Source organism: Ambystoma mexicanum, chromosome 10, assembly GCF_040938575.1.
Source record: "Ambystoma mexicanum isolate Mex_15411 chromosome 10, UKY_AmexF1_1, whole genome shotgun sequence".
Taxonomy (NCBI): Eukaryota; Metazoa; Chordata; class Amphibia; order Caudata; family Ambystomatidae; genus Ambystoma; species Ambystoma mexicanum.
In genome coordinates, this window is record NC_090932.1 from 1,461,071,617 (window position 1) to 1,461,096,319 (window position 24,703).

At 46.1% G+C, this 24,703-nt stretch overlaps 1 long non-coding RNA gene across 1 annotated transcript in view; it reads left to right on the plus strand.

The window, feature by feature from the left end:
- The window catches only part of LOC138493338 (uncharacterized), a 113,924-nt gene extending 91,296 nt beyond the window's left edge, over window positions 1–22,628 (plus strand). The window contains exons 2-3 of the long non-coding RNA XR_011276385.1: window positions 21,302–21,448; window positions 22,591–22,628. This is a non-coding gene — a long non-coding RNA (uncharacterized lncRNA). The remainder of the gene's footprint in view (window positions 1–21,301; window positions 21,449–22,590) is intronic.
- Window positions 22,629–24,703: the final 2,075 nt, after the last annotated feature.

A 24,703-nucleotide genomic window follows, 5' to 3' on the forward strand; every position in this document is an offset into this window, starting at 1 on the left:
TTGCTCATGGTGTCCCACAAGGATCTGTTCTGTGACCTTTCCTATTTTCTCTCTAAACTTCTCTATCTGAAGTTATTTCTTCTTATGGCCTATCACACCACTTCTATGCCGGCAACACCAAATTCTTCCTTTCTTTCTCTTCCTACTCAGCAGACATACATACTCAGATATCTTCATGCTTATTGGCCATCAAATTCTGCATATCTTCACCCTCTCTCACACTTAACAGTTCAAAAATGGAAGTACTCTTTTTCCCTTCTATTATTATCACCCCCTCTGCCTCCCTCATCCAGGGATGTAATTTAGGGGTCGCCAGAGGTCGCAACTGCAACCTCTGAGGTCTCTCTTGCGACCTCTGAAAAAGAATTTAAAAACGTTCTTTTCTTTTTTTCTAAATCAAGCTCCTGGGCTGTGGACAGCACCGTGTGGCTCTTTACTTCTGGAGTGGCTGGCTTTCTTGTTCAGGCCCCTTAAAAAAAGAACAACAATAAGAACCGGAGTGCCACAATTCTAACTCTTTCAGCACTGACCCTAAATATGAAAGAATAGGAATACCAAATAATGTGTCTTTCTGGGATTCTATACAATAATTGTTAGACTCATTAAAGGTTTATTTCAGGCACACTTCAGGGGGTGAGTCATTGATTTAGTCTGTTCTTAAACGCCTCAACTCAGCCTTTCATCCTTCTGAGGTCGATAAATGAGTACCAACACAGGTTGGGTGATATTGGGTGTATATTTTTTTTCTATATAAAGCGCTTAAGTGTAAGTGCTATATAAGAACACATCATTACCATTTGTCATGGACGTCTGCTTGCATTCACAGTAATTTGGTAATATGGGCCTATACACACTGATCTTAACAATACATATGGTGATCCATTCTTTTTTTTTTAATAATTCTGTTTATTACGTTTTAGTAACACAACAACAAAACAGGCATGAGTCAAAGGCATACAACAGATCATGATAGTAAGGCAGTTTTCAAAGAGGCAGAGGGAACCCGGTGGGGCCGAGGGCCATCAGACATTCGTTGGGTATGGCAGGTAATCAATGTTAACAATAGTACATTTCTATTCCTCTCGGTACATTTCAGTTAGCGTCCAGCCATTTACCCCATATTTTCTGGAATTTGCGGGGGCACCCCCGTGCGTTGTAAATCCGGCGCTCCAGGGCCGCACATCTGTCCAACTCATTGCACCATCGGTTCACAGATAGGGGGTCGGCGGAGCCCCAGCTAGCCGCGATCAATCTTTTGACTGTCCCAAGTGCCAGTGCCAGAAATATTCTATCATGTTTTGAGAGATCCACTTCACCTCGGATTCCCAACAGCATCATTTTGGGGTCCCTGGGGATTGGTGTCGCCAGGGTGGCAGAAATCGTGTTGGTACAGCTCTCCCAGAAGACCTGTAAGACTCGGCATTCCCATAACATATGGTAAAAGGTGGCCGGTTCTGTTTTGCACCTGAGGCATGTCCCATCTTCCAGTCCACCCCATCTGACCATGGCAGTGCGTGAATAGTATGTGCGGTGGAGGATCTTCAGTTGTATAAGCCTGAGTTTAGAATCAATACCTATTTCTCTAGGGGACATTAATACCTCTACCCAGTCCTCTGGTTCCATGTGACCTATATCCCTTTCCCATTTTTCTTTGAGCCCATCTAGCTGCGTCGCCCAGAAGGAGTTAAGGGCTTGATAGATCGTGGAGGTGACCTTAGAGGTAATGCGTTGCGGAAGGATGTTGGTCTCAATGGGAGTACAGGGGGGTATGGTCGTCGTGTCAGGGAATTGGGTGCGGATGGCGTGGGTCATTTGCGCATGTCGAAACCGGTCCATAGGTGCGAGGTCGAAACGCTCTTGCATGGCCTCAAAGTCAAGGAGATGGCCTTCTTGTATCACATGTGCTAGTGTGTGTATCCCTTTCGCGCACCAGTGACCCAAGGGGCCCATCTTCACTATTTCTGGGAGGAGTGCGTTGTGCCATAGGGGTTGAGATAGCGTTGGTTTATCTTTCCAGCCTATCAGTTTGTGCGCATCCCGCCAGGCCCAGCAAATGTGACGTGTCATTTTGGGTAAGGACGGGGGTTGGTCGTGGGTGGCGTACAGGGTCTGTAGTGGGGTTAGTGGGGTCATGCTCTCCATTTCAAGGCGGATGTGGGGGAGTGTGGGGTCAGCATGTATCCAGTCGTTTACCACCCCAATCTGGGCTGCAAGGTAATAGGTGCGAATGCATGGTAGACCGATGCCTCCCTCCCACACTGATCGCTGCAGCGTCTCCAGGGCGATCCTGGATTGTTTCCCTCCCCACAGCAGTGTGCGGAGGCGTCTGTCAATGAGTGCGAAGGTGTCACGGGGGATTATATGGGGGGCGTTTTGAAGTACATATAGTAGTCTGGGGAGGGTCAGCATTTTGAATAGCGCCGCTCTGCCCAATAGTGATAGTGGGAGTGATTGCCAGTGGGAGGTGTCCCTAATGAATCGGTCAATTATTGGCTGTAGATTGAGTTGTAGGAACCCACCTAGTGACGGGTCGAGTCTTATGCCCAGGTAATGGAGACATGATATGGGCAGGTTTCAGGGATCGCAGACTCACCTCCCTGGATCGGGAAGTAAATGGTTTTGGTTTCGTTTATTTTGAGGCCTGCGAAGCGCTGGTATTCCCTGAGGATGCGGGAGACAATCGGGCAGGAAGTGCGTGGGTTGCTTAGGTATATGAGGAGGTCGTCCGCGTAGAGGGATAGTCGGTCTTCTCCCCCCCCTGGCCAGGCGAACCCTGTCCAAGTAGTGTTAGTCCTAAGCTCAATTGCGAGAGGTTCTATGGCCAATAGAAAAAGCAGCGGGGAGCGGGGGCACCCCTGTCTCGTACCCCGACCCAAGGGAAATGATTGAGAAGACCTGCCGTTCACCCTTACCGTGGCTTCTGGGTGTGCATATAGGAGTTTAACCCACGATATGAACGTTTGCCCCAGGTTCATTCGAGACATGATTGCCCACAAGGCCTCCCAGTCCACAGAATCAAATGCTTTTTCAAAGTCCACTGCCAGGAGGGCCAGTGGGGCTGATATTTCCTTGGCTCTACTCAGCGCCAACTGAACTCTGCACAGGTTCTTGCGGGTGGATTTGTTGGGCATGAATCCGCATTGGTCGGGGTGAATCAGGGTCTCAATGACCTGTAGCAGTCTATTGGCTAGTGTTCTTGCAAGGACCTTGGCTTCGCCGTTGATCAAGGATATTGGGCGATAGGAGGCACATTCCTCCGGGGGTTTCCCGGGCTTATGTATGACGACTATGCATGCCTTCCTGAGGTCCGGGGGGAGTGCCCCCAGCTCCTTGCTGCGTAGAAACATACGGTGCATGTGAGCGGGCAGTGAACCGCCGAGGCATTTCCATGTTTCTGTAGGGAACCCGTTGGGACCCGGGGTCTTCCCAGGTTGGAGCTGTGCGAGCGCCTCTTGTACCTCAGTTACAGTGATTTCGGCATTCAGGAGGTCTGTTTGGCGCTGAGAGAGCTTCGGGATCTCGAACCGGTCAAGGTAGCATGTGGGTTCGGGAGGCAAGTGCTCGGTTGGTGGAGTGTAGAGTTTCTCATAGTAGGCGGCGAATGCTGCAACAATGTCCGAGTCGTCTGTGAGGAGCGTTCCGTCTGGAGATTCAATTGCCCGCACATGTCCCTTGGTCTGCTCGCGCCGTTCCAACCAGGCCAGTGTCTTATTCGCCTTGTCACCCCGTTCGTAGATTTGGCTCCGGACTGACTGATGGGCTGTCCGTGCATTGTCTAGAGCCAGGTTGCTAAGGGCCACTTGTGCGGTGATCAAATCCTCCTTAGCTTCTTGGGTGGAGTGTTCCAGGGTTTGTTGTTCGCACTCCAGGGTGCGCGCTTCTGCCTCTTTGATCTTTCGGATTCGTCTTCGTTGGTAGGCTGAAACTTCCGAGATAACTTCTCCGCGGAGGACAGTCTTATATGCCTCCCAGAGCGAGATCGGGCAATCCACTGATCCTTCGTTGATTTCGAAGTATTCTGTTGTCTTCTTCTCCAGTTCCTCTGCTATTTCGGGGAGACGTAGGTGGTATGTGTTCAGGCGCCAATTACGATCCGGACCACGGCAAGAGTTCTTCATAAACTGTAGGAGCGGAGAGTGGTCAGAAATACCTCTTGCGAGGAAGTCAGCGTCAAGGAGCCTGTGACTTACATTGCGGGGGATGAAGGCATAGTCGATTCGGGAGAATGACTTGTGGACACCTGAGAAGAAGGAGAACCCAGCCTCGTTGTTGTGGAGCGCGCGCCATGCATCTGTCATACCCAGAGCTTCGGCGAACATGGCGAGTGGTGTGGGGGCAAGACAGGAACCTGACCTCCTGTGAGATCTGTCGATTGTAGTGTTCATCACTTCATTAAAGTCCCCACCAATCACCCATACATCGGCCACATCCTCAAGCAACCGGCTCTGTAGACTGCAGCGAGGCCCCATTTCTCGCCCCAGATGTCGGCCAGTATCATAACATATCGGCCCCGGGGGTCGATCTTGACCTTCCTGACCTGCAGGGGGACTCGCTTGTGAACCAGGATCATCGTGCCCCTAGCTCCTGTTGTGAATCCAGCCTGGTAGGTGTGAGAGTAGTTGGTTTTTTTGAAGAAGTTTGTGCTCGTGCCTAGCAAGTGTGTTTCATTTAGTAGGGCAATATCAGGTGAGTAACGGTTAAGGTACTGGAGCACCAGTCTTCGCTTTATACTGGAGCCGAGGCCGTTAACGTTCCAGGAGAGCACGGTCACCTTGTTGGAGTTCATTCTCTCTGCGTGGGGCGCTTATCTGGATATCTGGAAGGATCAATGGTAGTCCTGTACGCTCGAGATTTGTGCAACGTTATACTTTCGGGGGGGATGCCCGAAGGTCTTCTCGTGTTGGTATATCTCCTGCCTGGATGATGATCGTGTCTGCGGTCTTGCCCATATCCAATATCTGGCTCCCTTGCCAGTGCTTCTATGTGTCGTATCTTCTTGTTTCTTGTTTCGTTTTCTTTACGAACTTTGAACTCCCCCCACCCTGTACTTCCCCTCCAACTGGGAGCACCTGTCGCCCAAACATTAAACCTATAACTTTATAAACTTCTTCGGGATGACCCGGGTGTGGTAACGCACGCTCAGCCTTAGGGGGGCGGCGGCCGCTAAGTGAGCATTTCCACTCTACCAATCTGTAGTTTGGGCCCTACAGTACCGGGTATTCATCCTTTTCCCGCCGGGGTCCTTGACGCGTCGTCGTCTGTCTCAGACGGGGAACGAGGGGGCGAGGGTCTCCCAGGTCGGGGTCGCTGCGTGGGTGGGCCCGATGGCCCACGTCTCCCGTTGGGTTCCGTGAGGACGTGAGTTTCAAGCCAGTCCCATGCATCTTTGGGGTTGTAAAACAAGTGTGTAGCGCCCTCATACTGGACTTTCAGCAATGCCGGGAAGAAGAGGGCATATTTGATGGATAGTGACTGGAGCTTTCTCTTAACGGAGTCAAAAGATTGGCGGGCTTTTTGGACTTCTTTCGTGTAGTCGGGGTAGAAGCCAACCTTGTAGCCGGTGTATGTGATCGGGCCCATGGCCCTTGCCATTTGTAGGATTGCATCTCGGTCGCGATAATTCAGTAGGCGTGCGATCATTGTTCTGGGTGGGGCGCCCGGTATAGGCCGGCCGGTGGGGACTCTGTGTGCCCTTTCCACCGAGAAGAATTTGGATAGCTTCTTCGGGGCAAAGATATGAGTGAGCCAATCTTCCAGGAAGAGTTCTGCACTGGGGCCTTCCTCTTTCTCCGGTATACTGAGGATCCTGAGATTATTGCGTCGCGCCCTCCCCTCACTGTCTTCGGCGCGGCTTTCCAGTTGGGTCACCTTTTGGGCAATCGCAGTGAGCTGCTGTTCCATGCGGTGGATCGCATCTTCATTGCTGGACACCCTCTGTTCTGCTTCACCCACTCTGGTCGACAAGTTGCGGAGGTCTTGGCGTATGAGGGACACCTCCGAGGATAAGCCGCCCATTTTAAGTTCCAAGGACGTCCTGGAGTCCCCAATCGCTTTCATAAGATCTGACAAAGAGATAGGAGGGTCGCTGAGTTCTCCAGGGTTACTTTTTTCTTCTAGGGGTTGAGGCTCGCGCTGGGGAGGGGCCCCCACGGTATAGAGATCCATCTTGCTCTGTAGCGTTTGCCTCCTGGTTTTCTCCTTTCCCATGTTGTGGTCGGGTTCTGTGTAACAGGGGTCCAGCTGTTCCCCCTCGAGGCGGACGATTGCGTACAGGCTGCGCGGGATGCGCACTGTGAATCGCGGCCAAGGTCACGTTTGGGGTGTTCACAGTGTCGTCGCTCGGCCTCACCAGGCGGCGTGATGTTGGCCCTTGTCTATCTCGGGCGTACCGAGTGGCCAAAGTGCGTAGGACTGTGCCCTTGTTCTACCGCGAGTGCTGCGCTTCGGGGTGTGAGGTAGGCCGCTCGGGGTGGTCCCAAGAGAGAGGCAGGGCAGTTCCACTGTTCACGCCGAGTTTTGGGGTCCACCGCGGACACGTAGGTAGTAGCAGCGCTCTGGGTCTGGTGCTGGTCTGTGGCGCACCTGTGTTCTGTGCAGGCTGGTTGCAAAAAGGGGTCGCGGGGGGGGGAAAAACAAGCAAAGCGTCCGCCCCCCACTCCCTTGTACCTTCTCGTGGGTGCCTCTAGTTGCAGCGTGTCTTCCTCAACGGGGGAGCGCAGCTCACGGCTCCTGCTGCCGCTCGACCCCGGGTCTCGCAGTCTTGCTGATGGGGGGGGAAGGTCCGGCAGGTGAGGCCGGTGCTGCAGCGCCCAGGCCGCAAAGCCTCTCGTAGTGTGTGGGCCACTGTTGTCCTGAGGGTGGAGGAGGTGGGGGGGCCTCTCCACGGCCGCTCAATGGCCCCCGGAGAGCGCCGTGGGGTCGCGTTCCGAGCGACGATCTCGCCTGGGGACCAGCGAACTCAGCGCCTCCGGGGGGGAGGGGCGGTCCTCTTCTTCCGCCCGCGCCGCGATGGTCGCCTGCCGTCCGCCGGCAGTCCGCGGGTCGGTTCTGGCGTCTCCCGTTCCGGTTTCTCTCCGGAGTGCGGCGTCAGCAGCCCTGGTGGGGCCACCACCGCTGGCAGGCGGTTGAGGGAAGATTAGTCCGCGTAAAGTGGAAAAATTTACAGGATGTCAGCAGCGGCCGCCGGGAGCCGTTGGTTTTAGCAGCGCATACGTCGCTCGCGCATGCGCACTCGGTGATCCATTCTTGTATTAAAAGTACATCACATTATAGTGATATCATATTTTTCGGAGTGTACAATGCTATGTGATGCCACTTCCTGTTTTGTCAACGTGTGAAAGGTCGTTTTCCATCGCTTCTCACGATATCACTTTGGGTTGGGGTCAAATGACATCACTTCCTGTGATGTCATCAGGGGATCAAGGGTCGTGTGATGTCACTTCCGCTACCCCTGGCATTTTGGTGAAATGACGTCCCTGCCCTCATCCATATCATTTCCCCCTTCTCAGCTCCCCATTATATGTAACGCCCACAATCTGGGACTCTACTTTTCCTCCGCTCTATCCTTTAAACACCACATTTCAATCTCCTCTTGTGCCTGTCGCAAATATCTATTCAATATTCACAACGTTTGCTCTTTCTTGACTTTTGATGCAACCAAACTATTGATGTCTTCATTAATTTTCTCATGTCTCTTCTATTGTTCCACTACACTTTTCGGCCTCCCAACCTCTCGACTTTCTCCCTTAAAATCTTTTTTCAATGCCTCTATTCATGTTCTTTTCTGCTTGACTCCACCTGATTCTATTTCCTCTGCTCTTCTCACTCTAGGTTGGCTCCCCGTCTATGCTCAATTCAATTTCAACTTTGTATCCCTTGTCTTTAAATCACTCTACGCTTTTACCCCAGATTACCTCTCCTAGCTTGTCTCATTCGATATTGCCTCCCGCTCTCTTCATCTAGCGCTCAATTTCATCTTGTAGTAAAAGCCCCCCCCCCCTGTGCCCAGTCACGATTTTGCACATTCACTCATCTTGCTCCCATGCACTGGAATGTTCTTTCTCTTTTTCTACGCTCCATAACTGTTTACTCCTTGCTTCGTAAATTGTTGAAATCTCATCTGATCCAGAAGGGTTGATCTTAGGCTTCTCATTTCATTTTTACATTTTATATCATTTAACCATTTTTATATTAGTGCTATGTACAGCGTGTTGGATTAAGGCGCTATACAAGTCTCAAATAAATACAAATACAAATACAAACTACTGTGCTGTTCTGAAGATGGTGGGATCCAAAATAATGTTAAGAATTTGATTCCCTCATTTCTTTGTTCCTCTGTCGATAGTCCAGCAAATGTATCTACCCACATCCTAGAATGATGCACCCTGTTGAAGGACTCCATTTAGGGATGTGGATTCTCATGACCTTTTTTTAAATCTCTGAGACATCTAGCTCCAGGAATGGTTTTTCGACTCAGCCATGAAGGGCTATCCATGGCTCATGCTTTGTTACTCTGGGAACACTGCTAATAACAAGGTTGCTTTTGTCCGTCATTTTAGTCAATGTTTTCTCATCCCTAATTTCTGCCATGTTCTCCTTCCATTTGATGAGCGTTCTATGCTTTGGGCTGAGTTACTATCTGGATTGACGTAGAAACTGAATCCTCTGAAGCTCTATAATTCGCTTGATGAAATCTTTGTGATGATTGCAGGTAGTCCGTTTCGCGGTATGATTGTTGGAAAGATGGATGCTTAGGTATGACAGATTCACATAACGCCCCAGAGATTGTACTGGTTCTATTCCCCTCCCTTGAGATCTCTGAATTCATCACAATGTTAGCATTTGTCAACTTAATGGCCGTGCTGAGTAATCAGACATTCAATGACGTTTTCTGTTTACCGTTATCGCGACGTAGTGTCCAACGTGTCTGAGAAGAGCAATTCACTTTGATTTTCACATCTGGCTTTACGTTACCTTTATTTGCCAGGGCTGGTAATTCATCTCTAAACCATGCAATTTCATCACTGTGCTGTGCAAACAGGGACACTGTTTCTGATTACATGGGAGGACGTGGCATAACCCCATATGAGGGCGGAATCATTTGATTTGTGTCATGTGGTGTATCCTCTGTTAAGGACCAATCATTTGCATCAAAACTGTAGGACAGGATCCCTGGTTCCTTATTGGGTGGATTCATTGGATTGGAACTCTGTTGTTTCCCATTTACAGTAGGAATTCTGGAAATACATAAGCGACCAACTGATATATTGACATCTTTCTCCAACTGGTTTGGCTGTGCAGCTGGCTGGATGCATAGAGAAGCTGCAAGCAGAACTGACTAGCTGTCCTCCAAAGCACTTGAATTAGCCTTGTGACCTAGAGATTGGGAAATCAACCTCACATTTTACTGCTTCAATGCGCTGTCTTCTCCTCACGCTTAAGAGCAAGTTATCTTGAAAGCGAGTTGAATCTCTCATCGTAGATGTCCTCTCTGAAAACTTAAAGGTCTGGTTAGCTTTTGGGCGTATATCAGTTATTTCATTTTGCAGTTCCCCTGGCATAGACTATGAAGCATGGATAGACTTCTCTTTAACGGTTCTTTCATTGTAGGACCTCTCCAATGGTTTATAAGGAAGAATAGGACTATTGCTAGGGCCCTTGCTAGGAATTTTGAATAAATCAATGATTTATTTGCAGAGTTGCACATTTTGCAAAAAGGGGTGTTGCTACCCAGGTAGACTTGCCTTCAGTTTCATTTAACCTGGTGTGATGCTGAATATTACAAGTTTGTTTTCTTTCATGGGTTCTCGTGATAGGCAGCTGACTTCCTTCTTGTGACTTGCAAGCCAAACTGAAAGGCAAAGCTTTAATGGGTAGTATGGCTACACAATGGCTAAAATAGCTGGCAGATTGAAACTACAAAACATGGATTGTATAAACGAATGTAAATAACTAATATTAAGCTGACAGAGTCAATTGAAATCTTCAGATCCTCTGGCGTTTTAAAAAAAGACTGCATTAGCAGAAACCACATTAGTACAAATCCTTGATTTTGATTTAGTGAATGCCATTTTTACAAAATGAACAGAACTGGCAAAGCAGAGCAGGCCACATGCGGAACATGACTGTTAAACCAAAGTGTCTTTACAAACCACTGTCTATTATCTGTGTAACCTAGCAGAAACATGTCATCACTCTACCTTGACACACCTTCCAAGCCATTTAACTACTTTAACTACTCTTCTTGTGTGATTGTCATGGTACATAGGATAAATCATAACTTCTGGTTCAGATAAAGATTAGACTTGTTGTAACAGAGATATACAATCAGTAACATCAATCAGAGGAAGATGTTGGGAGGGCAAGGCCAGCAGCCGGAGCATGAGCACTCCCGGACCGCCCGCCATAAATCCTGTTAAAATCCTGCTTCTTTGAGTGGAAACCATGCCCAACAAAAAATGGACAAGTTCACAGACCTTACAAATAAACAACAGAAACAGGGAGAGGCAGGTAGAGCAATGGCAGGCCTGAGGTTGGGGGCTCTGGGGGCGGGGTGGCCCTGGATGCCCTGATGGAAGCAATCCAAGCCACTAGGAGTGCACTTGAGAGGAGTATTAAAGAGGTAGGGGTGGATGTGTCTCTGGTGAGAGCGGACCTTGGGAAGGTGTGCGAGAGGGTCACAGAAGTGGCGCAGAGAGTGAGTGATGTAGAGGACGACCTGCAACATCTTAAGAACCAAGTGGCTGGTCTGGTGGAGGTTACCAGGTCTTTGGAGGCAAGAGCGGAAGACATGAAAAGCCGATCTAGACGGTGCATCATCTGCTTGGTGGGGGTTCCAGAGAGAGAAGAGGGACCCAGTGTGGAGCACTTTGTGGAACATCTTATTCTGGGCACTTTGGGAGTGAAAGGACTGTCTAAACTGTTCATGGTTGAACGGGCGCACAGGGTGCTAGGCAGACCTCCGCCCCCTGAGGGCGGCCGAGAGTAATAGTGGCAAAAATATTGAACTTCAGAGACAGAGATGCCACCCTACAGGAGTCCCGCAAGGTGGGATATTATGAAGTAGGAAACACGAAGCTGTGCATTTTCCTGGATTTTACATTGGAGGTGCAACGGCAGAGAAGAATCTATGATGCAGTGAGATGTCGTCTCAGAGAACTTAACATTTAATACATGATGTTTTTTCCCAACCAAATTGAAGGTCATAGCGGGTAGGAAGTTGTGGTTTTTTACATCTATGCAGGAGGTATGGACCTGGCTGGAATCGGTGCCACAAGATTTAGACACACAAGGAAAAGAGAAGAATGGGGTACCACAGTCGGGTGATGTGAGGTGAATTGGAATTGAGGTTGATGGTTGGAGACCTGTACCACACCTGAAGCACTAGCTAATGATCTAGTGTTGGCGAAGTGAGAGCTGATTACAGTGACGGATGGGAAGGGGGCAATGTGGAGACACCCCTGGACCAATGGTCGTTCATCCATAGAAGGGAGGTGAAGGGATGAAAGAATGTCTAAGGGGCCAAGAGTTATGGGGGAACAGGACCTGGGTTTGGGGGTTTGTGGGAGGAGGGAGTGTATTTGAATTGGGAGTAGTTGGGGGGTTGGGAATGGTAGGGGGAAACAGGACTACAGAGTAGATTGGCTATGGTTGGGAGACAAGGTGGGGGAAGAGACGGAAGGAGTTGGGGGAAAGCTGGGGGGCAAGTTGGGGAAGTTAATTTGGGGGTAGTTGGTTGAACATATGATAGGGCATTTTGTCCTGTTGGTTGAAGTGTGTGGTTGGGTAAGAAAGCAGATTGAGTCGGGTACATCAAGTACAGTGGATGCACGAAGGAGGGAGGGACAAGCGGAGGGAAGTCAATATCTACATCCAACATGAGAGGTGACGGGTTGACATTTGGGACATGGAATGTCTGAGGGCTGGGTAAGAAATGGGAATGTCAGCAAGTATGGGTATTCCTGAAGCAACATGGGGTGAAACTGGCCCTGTTGCAAGAAACTCACATGGTAAGGAAGGACTTGGAACTGCTCAAGAGGTGTTGGGGAGGGACAGTAGTGGGAATGACCTACTCAAAGTATGCCTGGGGTGTTTTGATCTGGGTAGCAGCAGGGACCCTGTTCAGGTGAACAGGGCACTGACTGATGATGTAGAGAGGACAGTGGTTCACCTTGGTACGATGGAAGGTAGGGATCTATGTGTGATAAATTCTTATGCTCCCAAGGTAGACAACAGAGAGTACTTCCCTTCAGTGATGCAGTTGGCGGGGGGATGTCAGGAAGGGCTATTTGCATGGGGAGGAGATTTTAATTGCCTCCTAGATCCAGGACTAGATTAGATGGTATGGGGAAATCAGGCCTAATGAAGCAGCCGGCAGCATTATCTCTGTGGAAGATTGTTGGAGACCTAGACTTGGTGGAATTGTGGCAGGAGTCACATGGGCAAGAGCAAGACTACTCTTATTTCTCTGGGGTGCACATTTCCTATTCACGCCTGGATTATATTTTTGTGGGGGCGGAACACTTTCACATGTTTGTTAAAATGGCATATTTGGGGAGGGTTCACCTGGAACACTCGCCCTTAATAACGTATTTGGAGGAAGTGAGGTGGAGATCAGCAGTGAATTTGTGGCACCTTTCAATCGTGGCGCTAATGGATGTGGTATTTATGGAGACACTGCAGGAAGAAATAGTACAGTTTTCTGGGGGGAACAAAGGTTCGGTGGAAAGGATGGGACCCTTTGGGAGGCTTTTAAGGCTACTATTAGGGGGATCTGTATGTCTAAAATGAGGTAGTGAAGAGAGTACTGCAGAATAAGCTGTTAAAATTGGAGGGGGTAGTGTCGAAGTTAGAGAAAGATATGGCGGGGGGATGGGGACGGAACTGGTGAAGGCCTTGGATTCTCATCGGTAGAGGCAAGAATCACTTTCCAAATTTGAATGAAGCACACGGGATGTACGGATTCACAGGGAAGGGGATAATGCAGGGCCTCTACTGGCCTGGCTGATCCATCGGGAACAACCCGGCACACCATAACAGACGTTAGGCAGGAGTCTGGGGAACTAGCCACCACCCAAGAGTGGATCAATGAGACCTTTCAACATTTTTTCCAATCCCTATATGCTAGTGAAGGCATGTGCTCAGTCAAAGATGTAGAGGAACCGTTGGACTTGGTGCAGCTGCTGGTCTTGGCAGGGGATTTTTTGGATAGATTGGAGGAGCCTATTGAAGAATCCGAGATAAGTGGACGTTGAGGTCCATGAGTAAAGATAGGTCCCAAAGGAGGGATGGCTTCCTGGTCCAATTTTATTGTAAATATGAAGATTTCCTGGAAAATCTATGATGAAACCTTTGAGACGGGATCCCTCCCAGATTCCATGAGGGAGGCAGTAATAACTGTCTTGCTGAAGGAATGTAAGGACCCACTAGACTGTGCATCCCACCACCCAATTTCACTGTTGAACGTGGATGCAAAGTTTCTGAGCAAGGTCTTGACTATCAGACTATCTGGGGTGGCTCCGCTTTTGGTGCATCCAGACAAGTGCAGATTTATAGGGGACATAGCACCACAATTAACCTATAGCGCATACATCATGTGATGGACCAGGTCAAAGATTCCACTGAGGACATGGCATTGGCCTCGTTTGATGCTATGAAGACCTCTGACTCTGTGGAATGGGAGTGGCTGTTTAGGGTGCTGGGGGCCTATGGATTTGTAGACAATATCTACCGATGGCTGCAACTTCTATATAGTAACCCAATAGCAAGGGTAATGTAGAGGGGTGCAGACCCCCCACCACCCAAACTGATTATAGATAACATAATAGGCTGATCAATGGTTCCAGTATTGCAGAAATTAGAATGATAGCGCTTTTATTTTTAAGTAAAAGGCGCATGTGGGGCAACACATTGTATTGGATCAGAATGACTCAGGCAGTGAAGAGTGTCTCCAGTATTACTCACATATCATGAATATGTAAACATGTATTGTAAAAATGAGATAGAAGATGAGATAAGCTTAAAAGTTAATATTGACTCCCCGTTTGGTAGCACAGACAGACTGAGATATATTTTTAAATGGATGCCAAAAACAAAAGGATAGGTGTAAGAAAGGCCTGAATCATGCTGCTGGAGAGCCTTCTTGGCAGCATCTCACTGTGAAATAGTTGAGTCTGGAGATTGAATTTGAAAGTTAGCCCGGAAAAGCAGCCATGATTCAGATAAAGGCAAGAAAGTGACCAATTAGTACAGATCAGATGAATTAAATTAGCAGCAAACAAAATGAGTTTATTGGGTTTTCCATGGTATGAGCTGCCAACGAAATGTGGCAGGACCTCGAGAAGCAGATAAGCATTGCTTTTGACAGGAGTTGAAGGATGTGTAATTGTGTCTGGCTGGGTCTAAAATAAGCTTATCAGTCTCTGTGTCAGGCAGAAAGTGGTTGCCAATAATGAGCTAATGTGGGCTTGGATGAAAGGACCTATTAAAGATAAGCCCTGAATTTGCATGAAAGTATTGCATCATTCAAAAAGGCATATATAAGAAGGGGAAGACAGAATGATGTGGTGTGCCCTTCCAGTGTATCTTGTGAACATGTATTAAAGAGGACTGTGAATCGCATCCGGGCATCTGTTCCTTTGTTCCTGTCTCCAGTGTCAGATGTCACAGATGCCAGAAAGCTGATGGGATGCAGATGGACCTTCTGTTCAGTAAAGACAAATGACTGGGTATTGCCACAGTGGACACTGGGCAGGGGGACGTGCCAGGGTTGTCCGGTCTGCCTGATTTTATTTTAAATGGTACTAGAGCCACTGGTGCAATATCTCAGAAAAGAGATGAGGACAGCAGGTATATTGGCGGGTAGAGTAAGACGCATAGTTTCCTATATCCAATGACTTGTTGCTATATGTGGGTAACCCATTGGAAAATGTAACGATATTGCCAGAGGTATTAAATAATTTCTGGAGGCTATCAGGCTTCCATATAAATAAGGACAAGTCACTTCTATTCCCATTGGGGGGACTTTGCAGTCAGGATCTCACTACACTCCGAGACTAGGGATCAGGTGGGAGGGGTAGTAATTTAGATACCTGGGCATCCCAATCTTTCGTAGTATAGATGACACATTTACATATAATACGGGTATAGAGCCGTCGGGAATAGGAGATTTGGTCCAATTCTGGAAGAAGTTACTGATATCATTGATGGGGAGAGTAGCGTTGTGTGAAATTGTCATTCTCCCAAGACTTCTCTACTATTTTACCAATATCCCCTGTAGTATAATGAAGACCTTTTTTACGAAATGCTGGATGAACAGGTTGGGGAATTGCTATGGAATACAGGGAGGAGAAGGGTCTCTGTGGCAATCGTGCAATGCAGGGGGGCCTCAACTTACTAAACTATGAATGGTAATTCATGGCATCACAATTACAAGCATTGCTAGCATGGGTGGACACAAAAGGAGCACTGTTCGCAGGCTTACTGGGGAACCTCCCAGCCCATCGGACAGGAGTAGAATTATTGTAGGGCACGGTTGGAGGGAAGGGGACTACTAATATATTGCAGGTGGTATGGGAGATCTGGAAGAAGCTTCTGGGGAGACTACGATACTAGGGTTATAATGTGCTGATCTGCTATGCCGTGCGGACCAGGAACTCTGGTCAGCAATACAGTTAATGGTGTTCTCGAACCTGATGAATAAAGGATGTCGGTCAGTGGGTAATATTTTTGCAGGTTGAAAGCTGATGCCATTTGAGGAATGGAGGATACAGGCGGGTATCCCAGAGAAACCCAGCAAGAATCCACTGATACAGGTGCATGCTCGTGGAAGGGGAAGGAGGGCTAGGTTTTCTCGACTTTATCAGACAACACAGGGGTGGTTTCCCTTAGGGGAGCTGAAGGTTAAGACCAAGTGGGAAATGGATGTGGGGGACCAGATTTCTGAGGCGGATTGGGGTACAATGTGGGAAAAGTCAGCAAAGTCTAAAGAAATGCCAGATTTTCACTTATTCAGTTTAATGTCTTCCACAGGGTATATGTGACCCCAACCAAATTACACGCATTGAATAGTACCCTGAGTAGCAATTGTCCAAGGTGTGGGTCAGGTCCAGCAGAGATCTGGCACATATTGTGGGGATGCTCGGTGATTAAACACTATTGGCAGGCAGTGATCTCCAAGATTAATGAACTGCTTAATTCCAGTTTTGAATGTAGCCCAAGAAGATACCTGTGGGGGCTGGTACTGGGTGGAAAGTGGCATAAAGTGAGGAGACGGCTGGCTCAGTTTATGCTCATATTGGCAAAAAGAAGGGTGGCTACTGCCTGGAAGAAACCCCAGGGCCCATCTTTAGCGCAATGGAAGGATGATATTCGTAGGTGGGGAATGGCAGAAATGGACATTCTGCAACAGAACTGGGAACCGCAGTAAGAGGACGGGGTGGCGGTAGATTGCAGGCCAGCTGTTGATTGAACTGAATTCCTTGATGGACCTGAAACTTCCTTGAGAGGCAGAGGTGGGTTTGAAATGTTTAGGGGGCCAGGGGTGGGAGAGGAATTGAGAGGGAGGGAATTAGAGGGGGGCAGAATGGGTAATTGCAGTATTGTTTGGAGGGATATGTGGTCCGGCATGCTGGGTATGTAGCAATATTGGATGTCCAATCTTCTTTCCTCGTTTTTTTAAGAGAGGTGTATGTGACAACACTCTACTGTGACTTCTATGTATATAAAAGCTGAATAAACAGATGTTTTAAAAAAACTTGAATCAGAAGAAGATGTTCTGCAAGGCCAGGCTTCGGCATAGATGAGATGCAAGAATCTGCTGCCATAGTAGGAATCCCAGAAAAGAAGAATTTAGCAAGAGTTTCACAGATGATGATATCAAATCAGCAATTACACACGAATTGCAAAATGTATTTAGAATGATGAACTATTCTTCTGGAGTATATTTTGCTGCATTGTTTCTGATAGTGTAATCATATTTTGCATATGTTTTATTATTTATTAATGTGATTAGTTTATATTAAAACTTTAAACATATAAACTCATTTAATAAAATACATAAAATAAAAACAATTCATCATAATTCAGCATTAAAACCACATAGTTATATACTCTAAAATAGAACAGAATACAGAATCAAGGACTATCTCTGGCAACTTTACGTATCACTCCTCCAATTCTCCTTCCACATTTATTTTAAAACTCATTAGCGAGTCCTAAAAAAAAATGAAACAATTCCTACTGATTTTCTTAGAACATAAATACATACACATCTATGATTATGTAAGATTTTCAGGCTTAGAGCCATAGAAATTCATAGACCGTTGCTGTAGAGAAACCTTAAAAGTGTTCTTTTGCTAATTCTTCAACATTTTCTCAATCTGCTTCCAGATACAATGTAAAGCAATATGAAGGGCTTTATTCTCAGTATTTAAACAAGAGACCAGAAACTATCCTCTTTAATTCTGTCATAATTAGCAACGAAAAATCCCAAAATGGACATATGTAATGCTCCCTTTTCTCTGCATTCCGTTAGTACATGTCTCACTGTTTCGTCCACTGTTGGTAGATTACACAGTCAACACGTCGCTCTCATTTTGGGATGCCTCATTCTGCCCTTATGATCACCAACACAGGCAATCTGCAGCCGCAGAATTAAATTGCACAGCTTCAAAGCCGCACATAGCATCAAGTATCTCTGGGGTGACTTAAAATCACGACTTACCCTTGCTATAGCTTTATATTATGTCAGGGTTGCCATAAGATGTTATGGTCCAATAAAGCCAGACAATGTGCCAGATTCCTTTTCTTTTGCTCTTTTGCTTTTTGACTGTGGTGTTAAACAAGGGATCCTTTTGGTCCTAGAGTGAATCAAGACATTATTGGTGGGGAGTGTATATTTTTAAAAAGGTACCTTCAGTCTCTCATACTTCTAGAGTGTTTAAGCAAGCATATCCTATGTTTTTCTTCAAATCCACTCTCAGCGTGGGCACCTAGATCCAACATATATAGATCTTTCCAGTTTCTTTGATGCATTGCCATCTGTTTTGTTTTGAGAGATATTGTCTGGGAGTGAAGGTTGATATTTCAAAGAGTTGGCATAGAAGGTTGTCCAAGCCAACTGAGTAAGTTGCAGCACTATAATCGTGTTGATTGAGGTAAAGATCAAATCAAGAAGGTGGCCTATTTATGCAATGGTCCTACAACCTATTGGATCACAGCAATAATGGCAAGATTGTTTAGTAAATTGTTGTATGCAGGATCCAAGGTGTTATCTGCCCAGACAATAAAATCTCCCAGTATCATCAGGGAAAGATATGCTGCCTTTATATCAGTTACTGGGTCAGCATGTATCTCTGTGCGAGAGAGCTTTAGTAGGACAATAAAGTATAAGGTAATAGGCTGTATCTGAGGGGGGATATATATATGCATTTGAAAAGGGAGGATTCACAATTAGAGATTGCGGAGGTAGTCTAATATTGTCACTGATATGCTCTCTTAGCGATTAGGCAATGCAGCCACCAGGATCAGTGGTTCTATTAGTGCAAAGGATGCAGTAATTGATTGAAATAGCATCTGAAAAGTAAGCTTCTGTATAGAAGACGAGTTTAAGCGAGTCAGATGTGGAAACATCATAACCATGTCCTCTATATACGGCCACTGAGCGAGTATTTAGGAGTGAGCAACGCCAATTGGCTAGTTTTAGTTTTTTTTCAAAGTGTTTTACATGCGCGCTGACCTGACACAGGGTTTCTGAAGAATCAAGAGAACAGCTAATGGAATTTGTGATTCCAGATAGGGTAGATTCATGTTCCATTTTCTTTTTAAATATAATGAGGCAATGAGATTTAATTGATGTAGAAAAGCATGTTACTAAAGAGGTTACCTTGTGCAAATCTGCAGATATATAAGATGGGGTGCAATAGAACTGCCTGTGGCATCCAACTCCCATTATTCCCCTACTAAGCAATCAGCAGGATTCAGGGATCAACAGTGATGAAAGACTCCTTTGACCTGTCTGTGCTGCAAGTGTTATACTGAGCAGATCATATCCTCAGTAAATCAACAAATAAACCTCTTAAATTCACTTCAAATCCTGAAACCAGTAACTCAATAAAAGGCCTGTATGTAATCAGTTTGCAGTGCGCCTAAAACGTGTAATGACTGATATCTCTCTCAGATTCTCTCTCCCCCTCTCTTTCTGTCTTTAAATTTCTCTGTCTGTCGAAAGTGTATCTGATTTGTCCCAACAACTCGTAGGTTATTCACCAAAGCGCTCCTAAAATGTAAGTCATAATCAGATTGCAGGTTTATAGTTACCAGAACATGTTCTGGCACTTGAATGGCTAGTATTCAAAGGAGGTCAACAAGAGGGCTGCAATTTAAGAGAAAATCTGCTATGGCCCAAATAGTCTGATGAAAGAACACTCTTCTGAAAAATATTCTGGAGAGTAGTTACTGTTTAACCAATGGATATCCCTCTCCTACGCAAAACCCAGCAAAGTGAGAAGATGCTGTTGATGTCCTTTCCTGTGTCAGACATGCCTACATAGTGCCCTTTCAAACACTACATAAGAACAGTTGTACACAGGAACAGATCACCTCCTAGCTCTTGCACCTTAGGCTGATGCTAACCCTATCTTTACACCTTTGAGCTTCAGTATTGGCCTAACACTCAAACCCCCATTCTTAACATGTGTTAACTGCCAGGGGGTATCTGTTTTCTCCAACCATTTTCATATTGAAATCTAGTTAAAGTGTTCCTGGAAACAGTCCCACAGCGTTTAGCTCTCTGGCCACTTGGCAGAGTCTTGTGAAATGGTACTTGTGCTGAAGCTCCATCACTGATGGATCAGGTCATTCCCAATGAACATGTGTGTCTTAAAGGTGTCCTCCAATGACTGCCCAAGACATTAGGACTCATTACAAGTGTATCTGTCCAGAAATAAGGGTGCCAGTCGCATCATACTGGCACCTTTCTGGACCGCCACACTACAACTTTGCCTTCCTGGGCCATTCCGCCCAGCAGTTTTCCCAGTGGAAACACAGAGCGCCCCCTCAGCTGCTTTTTGAAAAAAAGGATTGAGGCCCATTTTGGGCTAAAGAGACTTAAACAAATTCCCCAGGAAGGACAGGTTCAAGGCGGTTACCTTTTCTCAGATCCTTCAGGCTCTCCAGCTTCAGGACTGGATGGTATCATTGGACCTTCAGGATGCTTACTTTCATGTGCCAATTCATCACAAGTCATGGGAGATAGCAAGGGAATAGGAAACTCCCATCCATTAGCTCCAAACCAGAGGGTGAGAAACAGAATAAGCATTCACATTACACAATGTTCATCAAGGAAGCACAATGCGCCATCATACACAAACAATAACCAAACAATAGCTCTTAAGGAAGTCACCCCACAGAAAACCGAAGGACTAACTGAAAGATAGTCATGATAGGAGGAAACTAACGACTGAATACACAGGCTGACCAAGAACAGAAACACTAGGACGCCTCATCAACACACTGACCCTGAACCTTTCCAAGCTCCAACAGACCACTGTCACAATAGATAACAAGAGAACAGGTAGTGCTAACCTCAGTTCCACACCCGAAGGAAAGGTTCGGACATACCTATCACTCTATACAAATACTCACCAGGTACAGCTGGATCTGCGCCGCACCATCACACACCACAGCGAGATGTCCTATGAGGAATCAGCAACAACCCCACCCACAGAGATACAGCTCAAACGAAACCTGAAGTATCAGAATCAGGATACAGACCCCTTCAAATCTCTGCAGACTCAACCCACATAAAACTCACACAACCATTTCTCTCCCAGCAATCCGCATGCACTTTACCACACTGAATCAACAACACATAAACAGCACCTACAGCACACAAGGTCTCGCCCGATCCGATACTTGCACCAAAGCACAGCACTCTGTTTATAATGAGCTGAAGCCGCCAACTGCACACCACCTCTCCAACTCTCCTACTCTTCTACTCCTGCTCCACCCGACTAACCCTACCCTCCCTCCTTCTTGTTTACAGATCCACCAGAGTGCCTGGGGACCAATTCCGTTGGTGACAGTGCAGTATATAAGTACCTTTAACATAACATAACATATAGTCCATAATTTGGACTTCACACATAAAACATATAAAATACTTAGTATACAAAACATAAATACAGTATATAGAATGCAATACAATGTAGATCAGTAAAATAAGTATGATGCAATGAAAATGCAAAACAAAAATGCATAATATATAGTACCCAAATAAAATATGACTTCAATTCACTTCCAGATTCACCAGACAATTCGCAAAACAATTCATTGGAGAAGAACAGGGAAATCCAAATGGAAAGACAGAGTCTATGGATTCTATGGAATCACGGCACCGAAAGATACCAAAAGATACCCCAAGTACAGAGGTCACAACATCATTGATCAGGTAAAAGGGTTTTGACGTGCTGTCATACTCTAAATAAGGCAAGCTGCACTGAAATGGTGTTAGAATTCAAACCATAATCCCAAAAGGAATCTGCAGTAATTGCCTCATAGGAGTAAACCAATCTGCCTAGCATGCACATTTGTAGGGGCCCCAGGTAGGCGCATTGAGTAAGGACATGTCCAAGCATACCACAGATACGACAAGTGCTATGTTCCAAGGATACCCCTAAGCGGGGGCACATAACAGCCATTACCGGCAGTTGATTTATCTGCAGTCTTAAAAGAAACTGTCTTACTTCGGGGGCCAGCCACAAAGATGTACATTATGTTTATGTAATGTGAATGTGTAAATGAGTGACTGTATGATGTATGGGTGAATGGGTGAATGAGTGATTGAATACTGTCTGTGAATCAGCGAGGGAATGTTGTGAGAATGTGTGTGTGTGCGTGTTTGTGCTGGTGCAGGGAGCTGATTTGGCATCTGGGCAGATGAGGGCGAGTTGGGGCTTGCAGCAACAACAGCTTTTTTTTATTGGGCATCTATCATGAATTATGTATTATGTATTACATCGCTAGACTGCCATTTTGAGGAAGCCAGTGTAGCAAATTTTTACTGTGGCATGATATCTTTGTACTATGCATCTATGATAAAGCAAGCATGTTAAGTATTATTATGTGCTAGAATGGCATTGTGTTGCTGCCGTCTAGGTATTCCTTACTGTGGCATGGTATCTCATTCTGGCATCTATGATAAAGTAAGCATGACATGTGTTATTACATGGTTGGACTGGCATTTTGGTGCAGCCAGTCTACCTATTCTTACTGTACTAAGCATCAAGGGTAAAGCAAACAAAAGTCATATTACGTCTCTAGACTGGCCTAAAATGTGCAGTCAGTTTGGACAAGTTTTCTTATTGTGGCACAGCATTTTTAAAGGCAAAGCCAACATGAGTATGTGGTGATTCTGCCAAATATTGGCAGAGCCAGCATGGACATGTTTTCTTATACTATTACTGGCATTATGCGAAAAGCAAATGTGAGTATGTTCTTCTATACAAGAAAAGGCGGGGAAATTGTTTTTAGCGTCAACTATGATGCTTTGTTAAGAAGTTGAACACACTCGCCTTTGTTTTTGCTCCACAGGGATTAACCCATGACTTTTTGTGAAAGCGACTTTTTGTGTAAGCCTCTATTTATTCATACATGAATTGAATATTTACTTTGTATAAGCAGTGGACTACATCCATCACAGAAAGGGAGTGTAATAGAGGTTACGCAATTAGGTTAATTTATATATATTTTTCCCAGATGCACAAAAGCGGTAAATTATAACAGTGGTGTGTGAATTATACTACAATACTAGTTTTAGAAAGGTAGCGGGCGCCCCTCTCTCGCAAGAACAGACATGATAACCTGTTCAGTGGTTATTAACCACTTGAGAGTTCGCAGCCACTGCTTTTACTCACTGTGCCTTTCACAGATGGGAAATATCCATTTGCATATCAGTCTTTGTCCTGCCCAGGGGCAGTCCAGCACCGAAATACAATGGCAAATCCAATCTGAACGAGAGTACCACCAGCAACCCCATACACGTGTTTCACCCTTGTTGGGGATCATCAGTGAGGTGAAGCTGATGCCTCTCTAAGCACAGTGAGAGGGAGACCACGTCTGGTTGCCCCCAGGAGACCTAGGGTTACCAATCCCAGGTTCCTTAAAAAATAGTTTTAGAAAGGTAGCGGGCGCCCCTCTCTCGCAAGAACAGACATGATAACCTGTTCAGTGGTTATTAACCACTTGAGAGTTCGCAGCCACTGCTTTTACTCACTGTGCCTTTCACAGATGGGAAATATCCATTTGCATATCAGTCTTTGTCCTGCCCAGGGGCAGTCCAGCACCGAAATACAATGGCAAATCCAATCTGAACGAGAGTACCACCAGCAACCCCATACACGTGTTTCACCCTTGTTGGGGATCATCAGTGAGGTGAAGCTGATGCCTCTCTAAGCACAGTGAGAGGGAGACCACGTCTGGTTGCCCCCAGGAGACCTAGGGTTACCAATCCCAGGTTCCTTAAAAAATAGTTTTAGAAAGGTAGCGGGCGCCCCTCTCTCGCAAGAACAGACATGATAACCTGTTCAGTGGTTATTAACCACTTGAGAGTTCGCAGCCACTGCTTTTACTCACTGTGCCTTTCACAGATGGGAAATATCCATTTGCATATCAGTCTTTGTCCTGCCCAGGGGCAGTCCAGCACCGAAATACAATGGCAAATCCAATCTGAACGAGAGTACCACCAGCAACCCCATACACGTGTTTCACCCTTGTTGGGGATCATCAGTGAGGTGAAGCTGATGCCTCTCTAAGCACAGTGAGAGGGAGACCACGTCTGGTTGCCCCCAGGAGACCTAGGGTTACCAATCCCAGGTTCCTTAAAAAATAGTTTTAGAAAGGTAGCGGGCGCCCCTCTCTCGCAAGAACAGACATGATAACCTGTTCAGTGGTTATTAACCACTTGAGAGTTCGCAGCCACTGCTTTTACTCACTGTGCCTTTCACAGATGGGAAATATCCATTTGCATATCAGTCTTTGTCCTGCCCAGGGGCAGTCCAGCACCGAAATACAATGGCAAATCCAATTATACTACAATACTGCAGGTTTAGGATTATATTATGCAGGTGCACTCTGGTTGATATGATTGCTATTTTCAACAACAACATTTTTGAAATGATGTTAAAAAAGATTGCTTTAAGTTGGATTGCAATTGAATTATGAGGTTTAAACATGTGGAAATGTTTTGAAAGCGCATTTTATAGCACAATCTCTAATTTTCTTTTTTCTGTTATTTTCCCTTTTCTCTCTCCATCCTTCTCCATCTTTTCCTTGTACTCTTTTACAAATCGTTTTTTGTGAATATCTCATTATATGTGACTATGTTTATTCGTGTGTGGTCATTTTTTTCATGATACGTACATTTGGTGTTATTTTTGTTATTTAGAGAAAAGGAAAACATTCTTTTGATACGATAACCTTGCCCTTGAGATTAATCTTTTGTTTTGAAAAAGGCCCGTGAGAGGCTGAAACACGTGTCAACAATGGTCAAATGGGCAGTAAGAGCTATCAATGAATAAATTGGCTCAAACTTTACTACAGTGTGGGAAAATTATTTTTCAAAATGACAACAGGAAGTGGCGCAGTCTCGAAGTGTGTTTAAACCCCTTCACTTTGCAACCAAGGGAAGGAGGGGACTGGTCCTTCC